This window comes from Bidens hawaiensis, unplaced genomic scaffold, assembly GCF_021521415.1.
Source record: "Bidens hawaiensis isolate Kalapana, Puna unplaced genomic scaffold, B.hawaiensis_p1.1 tig00083392_1, whole genome shotgun sequence".
In the NCBI taxonomy this organism is placed as follows: domain Eukaryota; kingdom Viridiplantae; phylum Streptophyta; class Magnoliopsida; order Asterales; family Asteraceae; genus Bidens; species Bidens hawaiensis.
Window position 1 is genome coordinate 5,467 of NW_027503987.1, and position 22,412 is coordinate 27,878.

The 22,412-nt window shown below is 35.6% G+C and overlaps 2 pseudogenes; both read left to right on the forward strand.

Annotated features, from left to right (window-relative positions):
* The first annotated feature begins 10,694 nt into the window (after positions 1-10,694).
* Positions 10,695-16,156, forward strand: LOC143607543 (F-box/FBD/LRR-repeat protein At1g13570-like; annotated as a pseudogene).
* A 4,447-nt stretch (positions 16,157-20,603) lies between these two features.
* Positions 20,604-22,055, forward strand: LOC143607545 (F-box/FBD/LRR-repeat protein At1g13570-like; annotated as a pseudogene).
* Positions 22,056-22,412: the final 357 nt, after the last annotated feature.

The window sequence follows — 22,412 nt, forward strand, 5'->3', positions numbered from 1 at the left end:
TATTTCTATATATACAACCCTTATTTCTCCTACCATAAACTTTACACTAAACCCTAAGAGTCTCCTCCAGCCCGATTCGCTTGGCAACGGTATCACTACTTATTCATGGTTTGATTCATTTACCGCACTTACTACGTTATGCTTATTTATATTGACATGCAAAACTGGTGATAATCTCACTCAACTTTATGTTGACAAACTCTGTTTTCTATGCATATGCATGTTATCATGTGAATTTGAAGAATGAAGTTTGGATAGTAGACAAAACCATAGGATTTAATGAAGACAAACATAATCTAAATTTGTTATATTTATTTATTTGAATTGTTTTGATATATTTGGATATTGTGTGTACATTTGAAATAAAATAATTAATTAGATATTGTCAGTTATATTCATGATAGTATCTTCGAGCTATGAGCAATCGGCTAACGCCCCGGCATTTCCGCGTTAGGTTGGGGGTGTGACAGTATGTATGAAGGAAAGGTAAGCAGGTTATGTATGTAATATGTATCTTCGGATGCGTATGCATAAGTATGTGAATGTAATGTATGTTGCCTGATTAACTAGAAATCACTTAGCATAGCTGACTTTTAGTATGCATGCAGGCATATAAGGTAAAGCAGCTGGCTTGAGGGGGACACATGACATTGGACTGAAGAAGCTGGCATCTTGAGAAGAATGTTATGGTGTTATGTTTGGCAAAGCTGTATTTTGCAAAGACAAATTTGAATGCTTAAAACTAGGATTTGTGTTTTGTAATATATTGGTTGAAGTTTTAATTATTCCAAGAAAGTTTTAATTAACTCTGATATTTAGAACTGTGTTTATGAGTAAATCCAACGATAAAATAGGGCGCCTAGGATTGGGGCCTTACAGGTGGTTGTGGTGTTGTGACTACCATCTTTCTTTCTCTTTTTCCTCTTCTTAGTCCTCTCTGCCAATCCTTACACTTCTTTTTGGGTTTGATTGTGCTGGGGCTTGTGTTTGGAACATTGGTTCTGGGTTTCCTGCATTGTCTTCGATAGGGTTCACTACCTCCATATCCTCGGTGTTAATGGATATATTCTGGAAGGCTTCTGCGCGCTCACTCATGCTGTTAATCAAAAGCAATAAAACAACAAACTACGCAAAAATAATCATATTATTTATACTCAGGTGTGGTTAGAATCTTATCCGTGTAGTTAACACGGATACAATTATTTCCTAACTCTTATGTTTAAGATTAGGTATTATCAAAATACATATATTGCTTAAACCAGTAGCCCTAATACCACTTCAACTGCCACAACCCCCAACCCTGTACCCCGGGAGGGGAGCCGTGAATACGAGCGGTGGTATCGATGTTTATTATTAAAATATTTAGCATCGGAAAATTCATCAGGACCGTAGTTAGGAAAAAAATTATCAAAGTATAAAAACACCATGATTCTTATTTTATAAACTGGGAATAAAACCCATATTTATACAAACATAAATTTTGTAGGGATAAACCCTAATTTATAAATGTGAGTTGTACAAAAATTCGAATGTCTCACCTTGCAAGTTTAGAAACAAAGAGCTTCTTGGTATTAAACGCCTAGTTAAGTACAATATAGTATATCTAAATTAGTATAAACCTATAATCACGAGATTTACACGATGACACAAAGTCTTACCTTGTTCAGACAGAGCTTTTGGATTCGTGTACGAAGCTTCTTTCGATCGGATTAGTTACGACTACTCGAGGTATTATACCAATATTTTTACTATAATTATATGAGAGAGTAAGAGATTTAAGTGTGGAATGAGTGAGGAAAACATACCATGACCCCTCCTTTTTATAGTTGATTTTTGGGGCAGTCGCGTATCGCGACGGCCTACAAAAAAGGTCGTGGCGTAGCACGACGAGGTTATAGAGTTGCCGAGTCAGCTCTGGCTATGCCATGTGGCAGACAACGTGTCATGCCAACGTAACCTCCACGTCGCGTATCGCGAACGAGGCTTTTATTCATCCGTCGCGTAGAGTGATGGGAAGATAATTAAAAATGCGCCATCAAAGTGCCACATTGCGCCTATCGTCTGAGCTCGTGTGCATGCATTTCGGGTAAGGAGCTCACAAGAATATTATCATATGAGCCTGTGTCATACAAGAATATTATCATATAAGCTCTCTTCCTTATAAGGAGCTCACAATTTTTGTAATCTAGCGATATGGGACAAGAATCTACTTTCTTATTTATATCAAGGTGGAATGATTCCATTTTCTTCATCGGTCAACGCGGGATGAAAACTCCCATATTCTGCTCTTTTTGACTAGTTTATTTATTTATTGAAGACAAAATGACAAAAGACATCCTTTATGTTTGACTTGATTTTCATTAGACGTCATTTAATGAAAGAAATAGCAAAAGGCATAACTCATATTTCAAATTTGTTTCACGTTACGTCCTTTGTCACTAACCCAGTTAGTTTTTCTTGTTAAATCTAGTCATGTGCCTTGCACATGAGGACAGTGTGGTCATTTTATCTCTTTAAGAACTGTTTGTGTAATTAAACTAAACATTTGGCATTTTGAAAAAATACATTTATTTTTCAATAAAATAAAAAATATATAAAAAATACATTTATTTCATCATCACCATCCCCTCTCTCTTCAGATTCATCACCAGTCACTACCATCAAACCCATCACCACCAAAAGCCTAATCAGTCACTCCTTATCTTCTTTCTCATCCTCTAATCCACTGTCCTTGTTGTCTTACCAGTCACCCAATAATAATATTACTAATAACAACACTCACCCACCAAACCCCTTTGTCAACTGGGTTTCATTTCACCATGGCCGTGGTTGAGGCGCTATTGACCATCTTACGAGGACCTAGTTTATGGTCGCCTTGTCGGATCTCATGGTCTTTGTTGCGCCTCTCTGGATTGCGGTTCTCTTTGGGGTCTTGGTGGGCTGGCTTTGGCGACCCACCTGGGCGAATTCGGCCATTAATAATCTTGCAAATTCCCACTAACAATTATCCCTCAATGGATTTTGTAACTTCTCCGACCTTAATTCGTTCAAGTCGCAATTACCCAGTTGCTTTTTCACGGGTTCTGGTAATGGGTCGGTGTGGGATGACTCATCCGGGTCGTCTTCTGAGAACATGTGAATCTTGAATGAAGTTTAGCAAGATTGGTTAAAGTTATAACATGTATGGCAGACCCACTTCCGATTTCACCCAAAACCCATTTCAATCCAACCATCTTCATCCAAACCCTAACCCTAATCAATATAATTATGTCCCGATTTTATGTTCAATTCCAGTTCCTACAACCAAAAAGACTGATGGATCTGGATTTCGGTGAAGGGTTGGGTTACGGCGACCATTGATTTTGGGAACGGAGAGTTGCGTTTGAGGAACCAAGGGTTAGGCTTTTGGTAGTGATAGGTTTGATGGTGGTGACTGAGGGGATGGTGATGATAAATAAATGTATTTTTTTATATTTTTTATTTTATTGAAAAATAAATGTATTTTTTCAAAAGGTCAAATGTTTAGTTTAATTACACAAACAGTCTTTAAAGGGGTAAAATAACCACATTGCCCTCATATGCAAGGCACATGACCAGATTTAACAAGAAAAACTAACTGGGTTAGTGACAAAGGACGTAACGTGAAACAAATTTGAAACATGAGTTATGTCTTTTGCTATTTCTTTCATTAAAGGACGTCTAATGAAAATCAGGTCAAACATAAAGGATGTCTTTTGCCATTTTGTCTTCAATTTATTTGTTACGCGTACCCATACCGGTACTAAGATCGTAGGAGATTTGAAAAAAAACAAAAATGTGTACCGTTCCGACATACCCGTACCAATAAATGTACGCATACTCGTACTTCACCAATAAATTCAATACGATACTCGGTACTCGGTTTTTGGTATTTTTTTTTTTTAATTTTTGACGCAATGCGGATCTAATCCCTAAATTGAGACGTAAGCCACACGTGTGAAAATAACGCCACACATGCGAAAATAACAATTTGCTTAAATTCTTAAGTAAATTAATAATTACCCATGTTTGAGTTTACATTTACCCTAAAACGTTAATCACTCCTATTTTACTTTCTCACCTAAATTGGCCGTCTGTTGTGAATCCGGCCTCCGTCTGACCGACTGACTGCTGGCGCAGGTTTGTGTGTTTTACATGGTGTCAAGAAGTTGTATCATTTGTTTATTTATTTCTACACATATTTATTTGGGGCTTATTATAACTTTCAGTCTCTCATATAATAAGAACGTAAATCAATTTGAATTGTTTATAACTGCATTTCAAAATTCATAACAGTGCCTGTAATTTGTTATCGCAAATGTGCGAATGCCAAACATGTGGGCTGTGGCTGCCAAATGCTAATATAAAGAAACCATGTCTCTTGCCTAGGACGGTAAACGAACTGAACCGAACAGAACTAAGCCTTGTTTATGTTCCTTCGTTCGGTTACAATTAAACTTGTTCACGAACGCTAACCGGATAGAAAATCTTGTCCGTGTTCGTTCGTTAAGGAATTGAACTTGTTTACGAACGCAAGCAAACATGGACTGTTTTATTTATTTATTTTTTTTAAAGAAGTAATATTCTTAATCCCAAACATCGAACATAATCACCTTAATTAAATATAAAGGTAAGTACTTGAGATAATAATAATAATAATAATAATAATAATAATAATAATAATCCCCCAATAGGCGGTTTCGTTAGGATAATGTCAACTAAACACAATTTAGATTTGTTGTCAGCTAAAGCAAGATTTTATAAAAAAAACTATTAATGAAACTAACTGAACACAGACAATAAAATTATAAAATTTAAATGTTAGATTGGTTATTATGATTAAAATATTATAAAAAAATATAAACAAACGAACATAAATGAAGTAATGAACACATTACCGAACGTTCACGAACACAAATGAATGAACGCAGCCTCTGTTCATGTTAGTGCATTAAACTAAACGAACAACATTTCTTGTTCGTGTTCGCTTATTTATCAAACGAATGAACGTAAACAAACTTTATACCGAAGGGTACACTAACTATTCACCGAACATTGTGCAACAAGATTTGTCCAAGGTCGGTGAGCTTTCTTCCTTACACGCCTTCTTTCCCTCTTCAACCACCTCTCCACGTTTCCACTAAAACTGAAATATTTTTGCTTCACTTACCATCTCTATGGAGAGTTTATTGGTTGTGCTTCTATTACGTGGCTCCGCCACTCTCTCTCGCATCCACAATCCTCTCGCTCGGCCACCGCTATTTTGGTTTCCCATCGCCGTCACTCCTTGCTACCATCGACGACAGTGGTTTGTTGGTAGGTTTTGCTTGATGTTTGATTCAACCCTGAGGGTAGCCCTTGTCGGCGGCTTTGTCGTCCATGGCGACTAGCGGCGATGCTCGACTGTGGACGTTATCTTCGGCGGCGGCGGGCGTATGATGGTTAGGTGATGGCGGTCTCTGTTTTCCAGCGAGTGTGCATGATTCCATCCGGTCCAATCGGCTATGGCGGTTACGACGGGAGAGACAATCATAGACCGAAACATAAAAGACTGCATTCATTTTTCTGTTTCATGTGAGTGTTATTTAATTTAATTTTTGTTTCGTTTGGTTATTTTCTTAGGAATCCTAGGTTTGCTATCCCACCTTTATGGCTTTAATTCAATACACGTTCAATAACTTTCTTTTTTGCAGCTGATCGGCCTGCTCAGTTTAAGCAGTTGGGGTATACAAATAATGATTATCAAAAGAAACTTGAGCGTACGAAGGTACGCTTCATACTCGAGATTTATATTTGCTCAATTATCAACTTAAAAGTAGTTATAATTTTTATAATACATGTGTTTTATGTGATTTTTGTACACCAGATTTTCGTCCCGTTGGTTGAAAATGAAAGGGCAATGATGATTGGAAGCAATTATGGTAGTCTTTCAGATCGTATCGTGCACTACTTTGGTGATTGGTTTGCTTCTTAGTCTGTTGTGAGATGTAGTTTAACTTATTGTGGGATGCAATTTGAGTTTATATGGCTTTGTTGTTTATTTAAGCTAAAATAGTCTTAATAATGAAGTATTTTTCATTTGTCACAGGACTTTGGCTCAAAGTGGATCATTGTCAGATGAATCAAATCCTTATGCCTCTGGGAAGATGAATCAACAAGTGTTGAATGCAGATGATACCGATTAACGTTGGGGATGAACTTTATACTTGAGAACAAAGTGTGAGTTGTTATACAGACAAGATCTTTGTATATGCTCTCTTTAGTTAACTTTTTTAGGTTATTTATTTAGGCTTTTTTAGGACTCATCTGGAATGAACTAGAATTACTTCAAAAGATATGACTTGAATGTGGTTCAGTGTTTAAGTGAGGATTAAGTTTGAGCAAATGAAAATGAGGATGAAGTTTGAGCAAATGAAGGGCTTTTTGGATTACAATGGGAACTAGAGCTTTGTTTGTGCAAAGGCGTTTCCATGTTTTGTGACATACATGTAATAATGGAAACTTAAAAGGTGTACTCCAAAGGAGAAGCGGTCAAAGGTTGACATGTTGTCAGGTGGCTGCAGCAACCCTCATAGGTGTGTTAACGTGGCTGTTACTTAAGTTTGATATATGAAACTAGGTAAATATCATATGTCGGGTATTACCTCAAATGCTGATCATGCACAATACACCAGACCTCGCCGCCATCGCGGCGGGTCAGCTCACTAGTTAATAATTAACTAGTTTTTAACCGGGCACGTTGGTAAATCCGAATGTTGGTAAGACAAGCATTACCGGTCCTAAGTGTTGAGGCGGTAAGTTGACTTGAATTCGGTCAGTTTCTGTTACATGTGTTATTGTACGGAAACTAAAACAAAAAAAAAGTTATAAAAACTAAGATGGAACATTGGGATAGCGTTGGTCGGTGAAACTTGAGCGTTGGTAAAACCCGAGCGTTGTTGGTCCCTGGCGGTGAGTCAATGCAAATTTGGTTGGGTTTTTCACGTTCGTTATAAAACCAGACTAAAAAAAGAATTGTCATTCGGGCAGTTTCGTTACGGTACTATAACTAAAAGAAAATGCACTAAGTCTACGCAAATTATGTCAGTTTTTGTCACACACGTTATGGTATATTGGTATTGGAACTAAACTAATGAAAAACAAACATAACAAAGATAATTAGAAATATAATTATCAAAGTTTAAAACAAAAAACAAAACAAAACTTGGTTTAATATAATCTTATCAAATGGACCAATCATATTCTAGCATCTCCAAACTTCTCTTTTATATATTAGTAATTTTGGGGATAATGTATGCAAGAAAATCAAATGTTTCAGAGTTGATTTTGGTAGTTTGACGTACTTTCTAAGTTTTTCATAGTCTGATATCTTAAAATATCAACTGTAGGATATAATCTAGGCTGACATCGCGGCAGCGACAGTGTAGAGTTGTTACTTTGTGTGATGTGCGAATAGAATAAGAAACTAGAATTAGTCAAACCGATGATAGTCTATATATGTTACGAGTCACATAATATATAGATTTGTGAACCAACTAGATAAAAAAGGGCAAAATCACAAAAAAACCAATATATTTTCTAGTGTGCTCACAAAAGTTTCTCAACTCAACTTTTGCATATAAAAGTCCCTCCACGTGTTGAATTTGAACATAAAAGTCCTCAACTCAACTTTTACATAAAAAAATCCCTCGACTCAACTTTTGCACAAAAAAGTCCTTAACTCAACTTCTGCATATAAAGTAGTAACAAGATCCTCATCTTCAAGGTCATTGATAACGAGTCTGACAATTCCTCATCTTCGTGACTTGCTTCATAAGTAGTGTTACTAAAATCATCCTCTTAATCATTTGGGAATCAATCCATTTTATAAAAAACATGTACATAACTTGTAATTAAATAACATCTTCAAAAATTAAATAATTGTTGATGGAATGCAAGTAGTATGAAGAAACCATATTACTACCATTAATAATAATTTAATATTAACTCGATATTAAGATAGCCAAATAACATGAAACTTAATAACTATAAAACTTAATATGTGGATATTATCAAACCGGAATGTAAGTTTAAAAAAAAAGATACAAGAATGGAAAATCAACACATAAATCGGTGATATCAAACAAGAATAATAAACGGCGATATATGTGATCATTCTCGTGATTCGATTTCAAGTTTATTTGTTAATTTATTTTTCGATTACATACCTCGTTTCGATTTCAAGCGCAAATATTTGCCGATTGTTCGTTTCGTGTTCGTAATCATGAGTTGTCATTTCAGTGTACTAGGGTTTATACGCAAAAGTTGAGTTGATGGACTTTTTTGTGCAAAATTTGAGTTGAGTGACTTTTATGTTCAAATTCACAAGTGAAGGGACTTTTATATGTAAAAGTTGAGTTCTGAGACTTTTTTGATTAAAAACAGGAATTTTTTACCAAAATAGTGTTGGTGAAAAAAGTATTTACCATTTTGGTGTTTCATGAAAACTATTTACCAAACTAGTGTTTTCCTTTATTTTCTATTCATCTTTATTTTTAAATTCTTTTATTGGAGTCTTTTAATTTTTTTTATTTAGTTAATCGATTATTTATTTTTATAGCATAATGCTTATGTATATTTTTATCCATCAATCCAGTATCTTCTTTTTTTTATTTATATTTTCTTATCAATCAGCTTTTCTTTTCTTTCTTTCTTTTTTTTAGTATTTTCACTAATTGTTATAATTCTTTTCTTCTTCTTTTATTTTTTATCTACTATTGTCAAATATAAAAACAAATAAATCATCTAAATAAATTCAAAATGAAATAAGAAACATAAAAAGATAACCAAATATTAAAACTTAACCTGCGACGAGCCACGAGTCTCAATATCAAATATAAACGAAAATATGAAATTCAAAGAACACAAACAAAAAGGCAAAAATGCCAAATGAAGTTGAGTCGCTACCGATCTCTACAACTATAAACAAATTTAAAAAAAATGTGTAAAATAAAATGAATATGATACACTGAACATATTTAAAACGAAAAGAATCCAGAACATTAGTACCAGTTAGGTTCGTTACTGTACTGTAACTTAACCCAAAAATAAATTCGTAAATGAACATATTTAAAACAAAAAAATAACATAATTTATTAAAACCCAGACGTTGCAGTGATTATTCGACGTGGATTTGATCGGTATCGGTTAGGTTCGTCAAAGTGTCGAAACTAAACCTAAAAAATAAAATTCGTAAAATGAATATATTTAAATAAAAGCAAAAAATAAATACATTTGAAAACAATTAAAAAAAAGAAATAAAAAGAATAGCAACGAGATAAAAAAAAGATAAGAAAATTTTTGTTGATAAAATATAAAAAAAGGTTAACTAATATAAAAATAAAAAAAAGAAACTCTAATATGATGATTTAATAATAAAAGGTGAATAGAAAATAAAAGAAAACACTAGTTTGGTAAATAGTTTTCATAGAACACCAAAATAGTAAATACTTTTTCCACCAACACTAGTTTGGTAAAATATTCTTAAAAACAGAAAATATGTTTGCTTTTTGTGGTATTTGCCCGATAAAAAACAAACTATTAATATATAGTATAATATTATATTATATTTTGGCAATAATTAATTTCTATAGGGTAGGAGGAGCTGGTATCACTCGCTCCTCCTGTCCTGAAACCGGGGAGTGGTGCTCCCACTCGACCCGCTTCTTCTTTCCGTTTCACCATTTCCTTCTTCTTTCCGCGTCTTCTTGTTTACGATTCTATTATAAATCGTTTGTAACAAGTGAGACCATTGAACCTATATATAACGTATTTTAAATTTTCAAATCATTTCACTAATTTTTGTAAACTCTTACTTTACCCTTTTGTTACGGTATTATCATTTTATATTTTAATAATTCACGTAAATGTTACATAATTTAAATATGTTATAATTAGGTAAACACAAAATTCTGAGCTCACATAAATGTAAAAGTAAAGTAATGTTTTAATACTGATATAAGTTGGGAGATAAATATGTTTTCACTTTACACACCTTCTCCACTTAATTCAGGTATCACCTCCTTTTGTTAGGGTTTGTACTTGGTTTTTGAATTTATCAACTGTTTCATGCGTTCTGTTTTCGTTTCTAGTTTTGATTTTGATTATTTTTATTTTTACACATTTATTTGAGGATTTTAGGGCTTTTACAACTCATATCCTTGGTTCTAAAGCTCATAACTTAGGGGGTGTTTGGATGCGTGCTTAAAAGTTATTATGTGAGTTAAAGGCTGCAATACAAAGTGTTAAGAGATGGTGTTGAGGGTTTCCAAAATATAAGCTGCTAAAGGATATAGCTAGCGTTAAGAGATGCTATTGAGGGTTTCCAAAATAGATAAGTAAACAAGGGTAAAATAAGTCTATATACGCAATTTAACTCTTCATTGATTATATGAAGGTTTATAAGTTAATCATAGGCGAAGGTAGATCAATCAAAGTAACACTGTAAACTGATATAGCTAGCGTTCATATGATAAATTACCTCCAAAACGCACAACCAAACACCCCACCTGTTAATTTGAATGAGCATAAGAAAATGATTTTGTCTCGTTTGGATGTGTGCTTAAAAGTTATTATGTGACTTAGTGAGTATGAACATTTTCTTCAATCGCGTGCTTATTATGTTGTATTTGGTCTAGATGAAACCTAAATGTTCGTCTAAAGCTCAGCGATTGGATATTATAACCACACTCCCTCAACCCATAATAGAAACCATTCTCTGTCTTTTACCAATTGAAGAAGCAGCAAGAACAAGTATCCTCTCAAGGGATTGGAGGTACAGTGGACCATGATTCCTAAACTCAAGTTTTCTCACTATTCTGTGAACATATCAACTGAAGAGAGTTATTTGTGTAATTGGAAGGATATATCGGACTTGAAAGTGAATGGATATACGAGGATATTATGCGTAAACGTTCACATGCTATACCCCAAGTTTTGTTACAGCACCAAGGTCCGATACATGAGTTCAACCTTTCGATGGATGTAGATGATACATGTTTTGAAATTGATCAAATAATACTTGATTTGTCAAGGAACCACACTCTCAAGATATTAACACTTAACTTTGATGGTTCCTATTCGTATGCTTTACCATTATCTATCTTCTCGTTGCGTCACTTAACGGACTTATATCTTAATTAATACTGCTTGTACTATCAACCATATACCCATATTGGCATATTCAATAGATTTGGTAGCCTTACAAGCTTATCCTTAAAGTGCATAATGATCTCTAAAGAAACTTTTCTACAGCTTTTATCCAATTATCCTTCACCTAAGAGCTTGTGTATGGTATGTTGATTCTTGTATATCTATTATTGTGGGCTTTCAAACTTATCTGAATAGTTTAAGTCGATGCAACATGTATATGATGGCGATCTTCTCGGTCATAGAAACCCTAGCATTATGGTCTATGGAGCTATTCAAGTGTTTACCTGTGATTGAGCATCCGATAACTTCATGTTATTTCATTCGGGTAATTTATTCAATTTAAAGAAAAAAAATTAAAACTGTGGTTGTTAATCACTGTTTTTTTGCCGATGGTTGAAGTTGTTAGTTCAAAACTCGGTTCCAAAAGAGCTTCGAACCTCACTAAGTCACCTCAAATATTGTACTATCGAAGATATGTGTTTTATTGACGGCCATGGATTGCCTTTTCTTTGTGTTTTGATCAAATACTCCCCAGACTTGTAGAAAATTAAGCAAGAGGTAAATAGTATAAGTGTATTTGAATTAGGGGTGAGGAGAAAACCGAATTAACCGAACCGAAGTATTAACCGGCAGTTAATTTTTTTTCTTTCCTGAATAACTGAATTTTTGGTTTCGGTTCGGTTATCCATTTTTAAAAAACCGAACCGAACCGATTGATGGTGATAAAGATTATCAAGATGATGAAGATTGGACTATACTTTGAAGATAAATAAGATGATAAATGAATATTAGGACTAAAATTTTTATGTTCTTTAATTAAGAACTTTGTTGAATTTTAAACTCTATTTAGCAACTTTGTATTCGTATAGTTCCACGTAACACGTGCCTATTTTTTGAATTCAATATATATGTGATACTCTAATACATTTTTATACAAGCTTAAAATATGCATTTTTATTATTTTTATTTTTTTTTCAATGTCTACATGACATAATTGAAAAAAACCAAAAATAACCGAACCGAAACCGAAAATAACCGAAAAACTAGAAAACCGAACGGTTTGTATATTCAAATAACCGATTACTTCGGTTTCGGTTTCGGTTTCGCCTAATAACTGAATCGAACTGAACTGTGCCCAGCCCTAATTTGAATCCTATTGTTTTGATTTCCATGCCAAAGTTCACTAACACAAAACTCCTGTTGTAGATAAATACTAATTGTTGCTGTGACACAAAGCGCATTAAGTTTGTAGAACACTTCCATTAAGTTTGAAGAACTTTTCGCTTAGTTGGAAGAATATTCCGCTAAGTTGAAGGAATATTCAAATGTTTGATTGGAGCGTCTGAATAAAGTGGAGATTAAATTTTTTTGGTAATTTTAAGCTGTTAGGATCTGGTGCACACACAAACACGAATAATACTGCGAGAAAAAATAACTGAATATGAACACGCGAGATTTATGTGGTTCGATCTAAGCTGACCTACGTCCACGGGCTGCAACCAGGGTAATTTATTATTGCTATTGCCTCACTCGTGAGGAATTACAAGTACAGCGATTACAATATATAGAGACTAGTCTAGGTTTTTTAGCTTAGGGAACAAGAAAACATAAACGTGCCCTAATAAAGAGATATAGGGTCGGCCCAAAATCTCCCATGTCTTCTATCTTTATAAAACCCATTTAATCCGTCTTCAAGTAAACCCGGCCCAACCTGAGCCCAAGCCTCAACAAACCCAACAATCTCCAACTTGGAGGCTTGAGGAACTTCAAACTGCCATCCGCTGTGAATACTTGTACCTCTATTAATCTCCTCGACTCACGTGCTCATCAGATAACCTGAAGACCCGTTGAAGCTCCCCCAAGCTCCAACACATCACTCATGGCTACAACTGCCATTGACTCGTTCTCTGTCCCTACCGACTCCCACTTACACAAACTGCCGGATCCTGAGATATCCCGAGAACAAACAACACTCTCCATATGTAGCAGGTAACCTTCTGGATAGACTTTAACAGATGGAACACTGGTTCTTTTAGCCCACTGTCGTCTGGTAGATGTAACTGAAGCTTTGACTGACTGACAGTCAGTGCTCCCACTGTCACGAACACCTTTAACTAGTTTTCTTGAACCCTTCCATACACGTTCAACCTGAATCTGACCTATGGCTCTAGGTTTATCTCCTGCAAAACAAACCTTCTTCTGCCCAATAGACTCTGTGAACTGGATTTTGACTTTCTTCTGAACTGGGGCGGTTACTCCCTCAAACGGTAAACTGACCATGTACAGCGAACCTGTCTTTCTTCCTCGAGCCTTGACAAGATTACCTTTAACCACTTTCCACTGCCCGTTCCCGAACTTAACCTTATGCCCCTGATCATCCAATTGCCCAACTGAAATCAACAATCTCTTTAGACCTGGAATAACCCTGACATCTCTCAAAGTCCATGAACCAGCTGAAGTATTCAAATCAATATCACCTATGCTCGTAACATTAAGAACTTCATCGTAGGGATGAGCATTTGGTACTTGGTATCGGTACCGAACCGGTACCGGTACCGAAATCGGTACCAAAGTTTTAAGTTTCGGGATCTGTACGGTACGGTACGGTACGATACCGGTATCTCCCGAATTTTTATCTTCAATACCGGTACCGTCCCGGTCCCATACCGGTACCGAACTGAATATTTCGGTATCGATACCGGTACCAAGATTTGTCGATTTTCGGGATCGGTATTTTCGGTACCGATACGGTACCGAGCTCATCCCTACTTCATCGTTCACGAGTCTTTCCCTTCCAAAATCACCAGACTTTAGATTCTTCATCGTTTCACTGCAGTGAGTGGCATGAAACGATGCACCAGAATCCATAACCCAGGAATCAACGTTACTCTCAACACTACAAACTAAATCCTCATCACTAGTGACCCCGTCATCTGTGTCGTCTTCTGTAACGTTTACTTTTTTCTTACCATTCAGACACTGATTTCTGAAGTGTCCAATCTCTTTACAACCCCAGCATTCAATATCTTTACGAGTCTTAGACTGACTCCTCTTTCTGCTCCCACTGCCTCGTTCTTTTCTCCTACCTCTGCCTTTCTGTGACTAGCATATTACCTGATGATTCGCCTGAACTTCTGCGTCTTGAATCTTCTCCAAGAATCAAGTCTCGAATTCCATCAAAAGTAATTTTTGTAGACGAACTACATACCGCAGTCACTGTTTGAGACCAACTGTGGGGCAAAGAGGATAATAACAAAAGACCTTGAACTTCATCATCAAACTTAATGTCGACTGACACTAAGCAGGACAAGATCGAATTAAGATTATTAATATGCGTTGTAACTGACCCACCCTGTTACATTCTAGTTGTCACTAGCTCTCGGATAAGATAGACCTTATTTGCTGCCGAGGGCTTCTCATACATGTTGGATAGTGCATCCATCATACCACGGGCTGTGGTTTCTTTCATGATGTTGAAAGCAACATCTTCCGACAACGACAAAGTAATACAAGCCCTAGCCTTCTTGTCTAACTTCTTCCAATCTGCTTCTGACATTTTTTCTGGTTTTTCATCTTCTAGCACTACATCTAAATCTCTCTGACAAAGTAACGCTTCAACCTGCATCTTCCACCAACCAAACTTTTTCCCATCAAACTTCTGTATCATTACCTTTCCGTCTTCTATCATGACAATGGCTAAACGAAACCTAGATAATAAACAGAGACAGACACAGTAATGGCACGGGCCTGAACTTAACGACTGTTCTACTGAACTCTGTTAATCAAAACCAACCGGCTACACTGCCCGATAAATATGCCAAAACGCGATGATCAAACACAAACCAAGACCATGAATCAACCAAAGTTACTTGAACCAACCCAAACCCTAATCAGTAATCAAAAAACTGAAGCAAACTAGAACCCAAACCTGTTCTTTGGTTTCTTTCTCGCTGAACCTGGGTTTAAGAAAGAACGAATATCCAACAAAACTGCCTTGGTTTGATAATAATCAGCAACCACAAAAACTGCTACCTTGGTTGACGTGAACAAAAGTCAAAGCAACACAAAAGAAATCAATTCATCTGCGGCTCTAATATATCTCATCACACAAAAAGACAAAATCCTATATCATTATTGTCTTTTTCTTGATGAACAAAGTGATGGTGACGGCGGTTACTTTCTCTCAAAACCACAAACAAAGAACCAAAAAGACAAATATTGCAAAACTGCAATATATTTCTTTCTTTCTTTTTTTTATGTAAACGGTTACCTGATGCTTCCGATGATCAAACGACTAGGTTGATGGCTGGCTGCCGAAACGAAACCCTAGTTCGATCCCACTCTAATCTTACGATCGTGTTCTTTGGCGATTAACGGACCTAAGCTCTCTGATACCACTTGTTAGGATCTGGGACACACACAAACACAAATAATACTGTGAGACAAAATAACTGAAGATGAACACGCGAGATTTACGTTGTTCGGTCTAAACTGACCTACGTCCACGGGCTGCAACCAGGGTATCTATTATTGCTACTGCCTCACCCGTGAGGAATTACAAGTACAGCGATTACAATATATAAAGACTAGTCTAGGGTTTTTAGCTTAGGGAACAAGAAAACATAAACGGACCCTAATAAAGAGATATAGGGCCGGCTCAAAACCTCCCATGTCTTCTATCTTTATAAAGCCCATTTAATCCATCTTCAAGTAAACCGGGCCCAACCTGAGCCCAAGCCTCCACAAACCTGACATAAGCTTGAGTTGGAGTTTGTGAAGTTTATTTTAGCTAGGTCACCCGGTCTGAAGAAGATGATATTGCGAGCCCTATGGAGTTAACAAGAATAAAGAGTTGGAGATTTTAAAAATTCTTTCACATATCCTGCACATATCATCAGTTGAAATCGTTGTTGAGATTCTCTCAAAACGGGTTTATGTTTACAATTAGATCACTTAAGTTTCTTAACAACTAATGTTGAGATTTATGATGATAATCATGTATCGCTACTCGTTTTCTGGTTAGTTCAGAAAGATTTTCCTGGACTCAATTAGTTGCTGCAACAATAGATAATATTCTTCTATATCCCTCATTTCAGGTTAGGTAATTTGGTCATACGAGATATGGTTGATAAGGTCAAATATTTTAGTCACCGTAAAGGTCAAATATTCTCGTCAAATTTTGGTCTTAGTTTTAAGAGACCAATTATTTCGTCTCTATGTAGCATGCCTTGTTAAAAATAACATACATAATTTTCCAGTTGACAATGATGACTGTTTGAGTGCAGGAGCTATATCTCGCTGTGTGCCCGTACAGTTGTTGCTTTATGTGAAATGTGAAGAAAATAAGCTTCATAAGAAAGTTGTTGCTTTATGTGAAATGTGAAGAAAATAAGCTTCATAAGAAAGAAGAATTAACTATGGTAATGTATTTGTTTTTGGTTAGGCTGTTATGATAGGCATTTTCATTACATTAAAAAAAACTCAAATCTACTAAAGTGTAATGCTTTACTTTTTACTACATTCAATTTCATTACAAAGTGTGAGACATAAGTTTTAACGACCAGTGGGACATCTATCTATAGGCTAATTCACTATTGTGAGGCGAGTTAAGTTAATTACCCTCTTAATTTTTTTCATTTATTGTTGCGAATGCTGTAGCCATCCCATGCGTTGTGAACCAAGTTCAAGCGACATACATTATTATAGCATAAAAACCGAGTGACCCAAAACTGTAATTCTTAACTCTAAAGACACATCTTACACATTAAACCAATAACAGTTGCCATTTATAAATCTTTTTAAACTAATTTAAAAACATCCAAATACACATACATGATTATTCCTAATTAGTTAATCATACCCTTTTCCCTATCTTTATACCTTAACCCATTACATTCATATGATCAAACATAACATTATTTACGGTAAATAATCCTCAAATCTTGATACGAACGGAAACGTTAATGAAATGTCCAAGAAAATATGAAAGAATCCAGACTAGAAATCATAGGTTTTTAAAAGAGACTTTAGTTTTTTCAAATCATATTTTTCATTCATAATTCATAATAATCAAGCAAAACACCAAGGCTTATATGGGCCTGCAATTGGAAATAAACTACCCCTGCACTGATGCACTAAACAAACAATTGACTCACGACCTACACTACATGTAAATAAAATTAAACAAATAAAAACTAAAGTATATGCATTATGGCCTAATGCCCACTCAAGAGGCACATAACAAATCTGTTATATGTGTACATTGTACAATAACATTTTTAACATATCACACGCTCATTTGCACAATTAATGGTTAATCATATCACCAAGCTCGTATTCCAACAAAAGAGCTTACTAACGCGGGTGCATGACACTTGCCTTAAACCGTTTCTCACGAACCCACTATTCATTTGCTTGTATTAGGGGTGTTAACGAACCGAGCTGCCCGCGAGCTATTTGAGATATGTTCGATCAAAAGCACGAAACATGCGGAGTCTTATCAAGCTCAAGCATCAAATAAAGCTCGTTTAGCTATTGCCCTCGAGCCTTGTGTATTTTGGACTTTTACATATTGATTTCATACTACACAAAGGAGCTCGACTAAGCTCTGACCAGTTGGAGGTACCATACGAGCGAGAGCCGAGCTTAGGCTTTAAGATTTTTTTTCTCAAAATAAATAAATCAATAATTAAAATTTAAATAATTTAAACATGTTAGTTAATTTATTCTACTATTATCCATTTAATGCTATTCTATTATATAGGTAAGTAAATAAAAATTCTGAAGCCACATTTTTTTTGAACGACCAACAAAAAATTTCATTAAAAACTAGCAAAATGGTAGACCACCAATACAAATATAGACAAGAAACAAAATTACACTTTAAACATATTTCCAGTATTCTTAACCCATAAAAATCCCAACACCTTTATTACCTCAATCAAGCTCGAAATTGAAGAAGGTACCCCATTATGGACAAGTTTGTTTCTTTTTTTTTTCACAAGCACCAAATCGCTATTAAACAAATCGTTTGAAAAAATTTTGCTTTCTTTCTTGGAAACGTGTAAAATTTATGGAGCTCCAACAAGTCACGTAGTGGCGAAGCTTGGGCTTAGTCACGGGGGTGACCGAAGTCACGGACCCAAAAATTCGGTTCGGTAATTTGGGTCAGGTCAAATAATATGACATCTATATATTTAATTTTTCTCCATTCATTCAAATGATTTTTCTTACAATAAAAAAACTAAAAATGATTTAAAAAAAATAGATAACTTTTTAACCAACAAAGACCTAAAATATTAATGATAATAATAATGCGAGAGGAAGTGTGAGCACCTAGAAGAAGAAATACAAAGCGGCCCGACGACCTTAAAAATCTTTGAATTCCTCAATTATGGATTCGAAATCAAATATATCAGCAATTTTTTTTTCTATGTAAATCACCAAGCTTAGTTGATCAATTTTCCATGATTTACCTAATTAAAAAGATTCAATATGGTTGAGTTAAACTAAAATTTTATCATACAATACCAATTACAAGCTTAGCTGATTAATTTCCTCAAATCCTACAATTCTACAATTACAACCCCTAATTTTATAATCCTTGAACATTAATCAATATAAATGCAATAGAATGTTTAATAACTAAACAAAGGTGAATCATTACCTTGCAGACAGAGGCTGAGCAAAAGGCGATGGGTGGCGGACGGCGGTGGCTGGAACAGGGGCGTAGGTGAGGATATGAGGTAGCAGGTTTTTTTTTTCCAAACCCTAATCAAAATTGCAATCCCTGATTTTTTTTTAAACAAGTTTTGATTTTCACACCCCCCCCCCCCCTCCCCAATTTTGAGTTTTATAAAAACAAAGCTTTTACTATTCGACTACTATTTTGTAACTTTCGTTTAAAAAAACTGCAAGGCTTTATAAATAAAATCAAGTGATCGAGTATTATATATATATATATATATAATCAGTTGTCAGTGTTAGCTTTTTGGAAAAATATATTGGGGGTGACCGCGCTTGATACCTATAAAATTTTTTAGGAAAAATCATAAAATTTATCCAATTAACCGAAAAACTGATAGTGACCAAGGCCACCCCGTCCCCAAGTAGCTACGCCCTTAAGTCACGAATACTAAACAAAAAAAAGATAGGAACCTTATGCCATTTATATTATAACATTTCAATTAACAACGTCTTTTGGATTACATTGAAACAGAAGGCAAGCAACAAGCTGCGCCGCTACCCCTTTTTGAATCGCAAAACCCAATCTTTTAAAAACTATATTTGCTGATCTTGGAGTCATAACATTACTTTGTATGACCCGCTGAACACGGGTAAGTAGCTCCACAGCTTCAGACGCGAGAAAACCAAAAGTGTCAAAAGCAAAATGAATAAATCACACTCCACATGACGTAAGGCTGTGAAATAAAAACATATTTCACCACATACCGCATAAATGCAAAAATAAATAAAGTTAGTTTAATACTGCTAAGTTTTACAGTTTACACATATTCTTCACTCACCCTCTTCAACTCAACACAGGTATCACCTCCTTTTGTTAGGGTTTGTAGTTAATTTGTTTGATTTTTTAACTGTTTCATGCGCTCTGTTTTCTCTTCTAGTAAGATTCTTTGTTTTGATTTTGTTACATGCATACATTTAGGGATTTAATTTAGGGCAATTGTTATAATTTTCCCTAATTTGTCAATAAAAGATTTTTATTACCCGGCCACGAGGCAGCACTTGTGAATGCCAAACATGTCTCTTTTTGGGGAAACTTAGGGGGTGTTTAGATGCGTGTTTAGAAAGTACTTATTATGTGACAGTAAACTAAACAGGTTGGAGGAGATGGTTTTTATGTGCTTCTTTTGTTTATCATTTTCATGGTGTTGACTGTTGAGGGTATAATCATTTAAAGGAGTTATAGATTATGTAAAACAAGGGTAGGTGAAATAAATTTATGTAGACAATTTGACTCGTCCTTTTCGCTGCTGATTATATGTATGTTTAGAATTAATCATAAACAAGGTGAATCACTCAAAGTGACACTATAAAACAAAGTCTCATCGCAAGGCTCATTTTTAGTTGTGGGTCATAGGGCGGGCAGCTTTATCTGATCAAGGGCCGGGGCACAAGGGTCCTAGTAATATCCAGGTGCGAAGAAGCCCGGAGGTGACTGCAATGAGCAGAAATCTCACTCACCGGCCTAAACGACGAGCAAACACTCGAACTGATATGGTGTTCATCAGATTATCACTTATAGCGCACGCATCCAGACACCCAATTAAGAATCATAGCCACACCAATGTACGAACTCTTTTTTATTAATGGCCACTTATTATGTCGTATTTGGTCTATATTCTCTGTGTGAGTAGTAAACAAAGTATGTCTGAATGTCTTTGACCACACTTCCTCAAGCTATAATAGAAAGCATCCTATGTCGTTTACCAACTGAAGAGGCAGCCAGGACAAGTATCCTCTCAAGGGATTGGAGGTACAAATGGACCACAGTTCCTAAACTCGTGTTTGATGGGTCTTATGTGTTCAAAAGATCAGCTAAAGAGAAGATACCGTCTTGTTCTGACTGGGGGCAAATGTCTGACTTAGAACTTGCAAGGAACAAGGAGATTAGGTGTGAATATCTTTGTGCTATACACAAAGTTTTGTTACTACGCCAGGGTCCAATACGTCAGTTCACCCTTGAGATGGATGCACATGACACCTGTTTTGAAATTGATCGAATAATACTTCATTTGTCCAGGAACCATATTATCAAAAAGTTAACCCTTACCTTTTACGGTTGTCATTTGTATGATTTACCCTCATCTGTGTTCTCATTGCGCCACTTAACGGATTTATATCTTATAAATTGTGCTATCAACCATAAGCCTATATTCAATGGATTTGGTAGCCTTACAAGCTTATCCATAAGATGCTTATCGAGCTCAACAGAAGGTGTTCTACATTTTTTATCTAATTGTCCTTCACTTAAGAGCTTGTACCTGGTAAGTTCATACTTGTATATCCATTCTCATGGGCATTTCAAAAACGTATCTCACTATTTTAAGTCAATGCAGAATATAATTGATGATATTCTCGGTGATAAGATTCCCAGCATTGTGGAGCTATTCAATTGTTTACCTATGATTGAACATCTAACCACATCAGGTTATTTTATTCAGGTAATATTTATCCATAATGTATGTAATTAAAAGAAAAAAGATTAAAACTTTTTTTTGTTAATCGTTGTTTTTTTTATTATCTACGGTTGTAGTCGTTAGTTCAAGTGTCGGTTCCAGAAGAGCTTCCAAGCTCACTAATCCACCTCAAATACTGCACTATCGAAGATATGTGTTTTATTGACGGCCATGGATTGCCTTTTCTTTGTGATTTGATCAAATGCTCCCCGAACTTGGAGAAAATTAAGCTAGAGGTAAATAGTATAAGTGTATCTTGTTTCCTATTGTTTTGATTCCCCCAAAGTTCCCTAACACAAAATTCCTGTTGTAGATTAATATTGAGTCTTGTTTCGATTATTATGATGAGTTGGAAGAAGATTCCGATGCATTGGAAGAATATTCCATCAATTGGGAAGAATATTCAGATGTTTGGTTGGAGCATTTGAATGAAGTGGGGATTGAAGATTTCGCTAACTTTAAGTCTGGGGTTGAGTTTGTGAAGTTTATCTTAGCTAGGTCACCCAGTCTGAAGAAGTTAACAAGAATGAACAGTCGGAGATGTTACAAAGTCTCTTACGTACCCCGCGTGCATCACCGGTGGAAATCGTTATTGAGAATAGCTTGAAGCACTTTTATGATTACAACCAGATCACTCAAGTTTCTTAAGAACTAACAATAGATATGATCTTTGTGTATCCTTTATTTTAGGTAAGGTAATATTGAGGCACGAGTTATCGTCAACAAGGGTGGGTGGTGTTACTGTTTTCTATATTTTAGGCGCTAGACGGGTCAAATATTCTTGTCAAGTTTTGATTTTAAAGTCTCAGAGATCAGTTCCTGATCGGTAGTATTTTCCCTTTCATCTGCCACCCCAGTTGCCTGTGGGTCAATCATCTCGATCTCCCATTGTACTGGAGTGGGATCAAGACCGGGATGACGATGGGGAAATTATACTGATAAGGAGGCTTTTGTGAAGGGTGGGATCGTCCATCGGGACGGAAGGATCAGGAGTGCATGACCACC